Genomic DNA, 3,749 nt, shown 5'->3' with positions numbered 1-3,749 from the left:
GGTTATCTCACCAACTGGAATCAAGTGTAAGAGTTTGTTCTTGGTTATTTACACATGCTAATTTTTTTTTTATTTCATTTGAAATGTTTCTAATAATTGCATCCTTCATCTTTAATACTCCCTGGAGCCTGATGATTCTATTTAACATAGATATTGGGGTCTGAACTTGGCTTTACAATTTTGGACTTTCTCTATTTCTATTGCACTTTGCTTCTTCTGTTTGGTTTCTCCTAAATCATTGCATATAGGCACTCCTAAACTTGATCCAGTTTCTTTGGGTAATAAGAAGAAAGCTGGTTTTATTATTCTAGCTGTGCAGCTGCCAGACCAGTCTTCTGACAATTTAGTGTATGCTGTAGTACTAGAGATCAAAACCAGGTGTTTAGAGCTCTCCCGAAATGTGTCATCAGTTTCTGTTGGGCATTTCCAATATTTACACAGTTCTTTCATTTTCCAAACGAGTTTATCTCTTTTTCAGTACACTCATAACATTCATATACTTCATAGTGGGTACACTTGTTCTTTCTTTTTTTCAACAGACTCCAATTTGTTTGGATCTCTTGGGATCCCCTGGGTAGCTGAATATTTTACTGCTAAATACTTGTTACAAACCATCTTTCTTACTGTTTTTACAATTTCTTTTCTTTTTACTAGATCTACTGAGCTTGTTTCAGCAGCATCCCACTCAAAGCACAACCAGGCTTCTCCTATAGGGCACTCTCCCAGGAGTGGCTGCCTAAAAGTGGCAGTATTCTGGGCCATCTAATGCATTGTCTTATTTTTCTGATAAAGGACTAATTGGGAGAGGTTAACGCAAGTAGGGTTAGAATTGATGAGGACTCCAGACAAGGAGCTCACTTCCTCCTCATAGAGGGGTTGGTAGCACTCACTGCCCGGCTCTCCTGGGCTCCCCAGAGCACCACCAGCAATCAGAGTCATCATTACTACCCTTCCCAAGAGTCCTGTATGGGTCATCTTGCAGAGCCTGCCCACCCGGCCTTGCCTCTTGGGGAATTTTACTGAGAAGAAGCTTCCAAGCTCTTTAGAGTCTCTTCTACCCGCTTCTCTGGTTAAACTTCTCTTGGTCTTTTCTCTACCAATTTTGGTTTCTCTTAGTGGAGTACTCTGTAGGGGATTAACCTGGAGTCTTTAGAGCCAAATTGGGGAACTTAACTAGAATGACTTATTTACAGTCTTAAACTTTTTACAAACTTATTTTACACACAGAACTGTCTAGAAACATTTTAAGCTATGTTAGGGCTCTAATACCAATTATTTTCCTATACAGTTCAGTCTTTTTGACTCCTCCTTCTGAGAGTCAACTTTAAATCTTTTGGTCTTTTTATCGCAGTATACTTGGATGAATTAACTTGTGATGTGGTTGAATCCTGTCCAGTGCCCGGAGACGAGAGTGATGCAGAATCTGGTCCAATGCCAGAGGGAGAAGCTGATGTCAGATCTGGTCCTATACCTGGGGATGAGACTGGCCCTTTTATTCTTGTAATGTGAGTCCAACCTTTTTGTCTGGTCCGCACAGCCGAATTAGTGATGAGGAGTACCTGAAAGGGGCCTTCAAATTTAGGCATTAATGGTCCTGTATTCCATGATTTTATCAAAACCCAGTCTCCTGGGCTTAGTTATGTCTTCAACTTTCATGTCAAGAGGGGAAGTTTGGGGGAGGTATCCTCTTTTTCTAAGTCCTTCCAGAGTTCTTCCAATTATCTCTAAGTACTTTCTGGTAGCCTCTTCCCCTTCCAGATAGTCTCCTGTGCTATGGGGTGTTAACAAGAATGGCAGTCCAAACATCATTTCATAAGGTGAAATTCTTATGTCAGACCGAGGTCTTGTTCTGATGCGCAAAAGCGCTAGGGGCAAACACTTTCGCCAATTCATTTTTATTTCTTCAATCAATTTAGTTAATACATTTTTGAGAATTTTGTTCATCCGCTCCACCCTCCCAGAACTCTGGGGGTGCCACGGAGTATGTAATTTCCATTTTATTCCTAAAGCTCCAATTATATTTTGCAATGTTTGGGACACAAAATGTGGACCTCGGTCTGAGTCTATTGTGTTCACCATTCCATATCTGGGGATAATGTTGTCTAGGATTACTTTTGCTACAACTTGAGTTGTTTCCCTTCTGGTTGGGAAGGCTTCTACCCAATGGGTGAGATGATCTACTATAACCAGTAAATATTTGTATCCTTGCACTGGGGCCATCTCTGTGAAATCTATCTGTATGCTTTGGAAAAGTCTTAAAGCTAATTCTCTCCCTCCAGGTGCTACTTTTCTCATGACTTTCTGGTTCCCTTTTTGACAAATGACACACCCTCTTGTAATTGCTTTGGCTAGGCCATATACACCTATGCATAGGTTATTTCTTAAGAAATGATCACATAGTCCTTGAACTCCCCAATTAGTTAATTTATCTAATTCTGTTAGCACTGTCCGAGCCAGTGCTTTATTCAAAAACACCCGTTCATCTGACGTTAACCATTCCCCTCGTTGCCCTTGGAGTAACTTTAAATATTTTATAGCCTCCAATTCTTTTTCACTAAATACAGGTTCTTCTCTTCTTTCTCCTTCTTCAGGTGTTGTTCCTGCTTTAACATTTTTTACTGGATCCCCTGGTTCTAAAGCTGCTTCTTTTGCTATCTGATCAGCCAGTTGGTTTCCTCTAACTTCAAGACTGTCTCCTTTTTGATGCCCCTTTATATGGACCACTGCTATTTCTGTAGGTTTCTGAAGAGCTTCTAACACTGCTCTAAGTTCTCATGGGCTAAGCTTTTTCCTTTTGAACTTAAATATCCACATTCCTCCCATATTTCCCAACTGTGTGAACTATCCCATATGCATATTGGGAGTGCGTATAAATGGTTCCCCGGTCCCCCTCCAGTAAGTCCAGTCCCCTCTTCAGGGCATATATTTCACAGCTTTGAGCTGACCAATTTGGGGGTAGTTTCCCTTTTTCATCAATTTGCAATGTTTCTCCATCTGTAATAGCATAACTTGAAGCCCTTTTTCCATCTACTACCCTCAAAGAGCCATCTATGAATAAGATTCTTCCAGTTGCTAGAGGCTGATCTTCTAAATCTTCTCTTACTTTTGTTTGGAGGTTAACCAATTCAAGGCAATCATGTTCTAAATTCTCTATAGGCTCTCCCATTAGGAATTGTGCTGGATTGAGGGTATTGGAAGTCATAAATTCTAAGTCCTCTGTGTTCATTAGTATTATCTCATACTTTAATATTCTGGCATCAGTTAGCCACTGCTGAGCCTTTTGTCTCGGTACCGCCTTAAGGTCATGAGGAGTATGTACTTCAACTTTTCCTTGTAAGGTCCATTTTTGAGTCTCCTCTGTGGAGGATTTTATTAAGAGTTGGTTAGCTGAGAAAGGCCATACTGACATAATGCCGCTGGTTAAGCTGAAAGAGGGAGGTCAGCAGTCTCTGATTCAGTGACTGCTGACAGGCAAGAATGCCGGATGACCTTGCTGCAACATGAGGAAAGGGAGGTGAGATTAGTCCTGAATATCTGCAGAATGTAACAGAAGAATAAGCACAAGAATGTAGAAGTAGGTGTAGTTGTTGATATGTAACTAACAAATCCTGAGCTCAACTTTTGCAATATGTATGAAGCTTATTAAGAACTATATTTAACCCGCCGTATTCGATCAATAAATCGGACTTGGATGAACCAATTGGTGTCTGGGTCTCCTTCCTCCGACAAATGGTGGAGAATGCGGGCAG

The sequence above is a fragment of the Melozone crissalis genome, unplaced genomic scaffold (genome assembly GCF_028551555.1).
Source record: "Melozone crissalis strain CALT ecotype California unplaced genomic scaffold, PUWL_Pcris_2 ptg000272l_1, whole genome shotgun sequence".
Taxonomy (NCBI): Eukaryota; Metazoa; Chordata; class Aves; order Passeriformes; family Passerellidae; genus Melozone; species Melozone crissalis.
Note: the sequence above shows the minus strand (reverse complement) of the source record.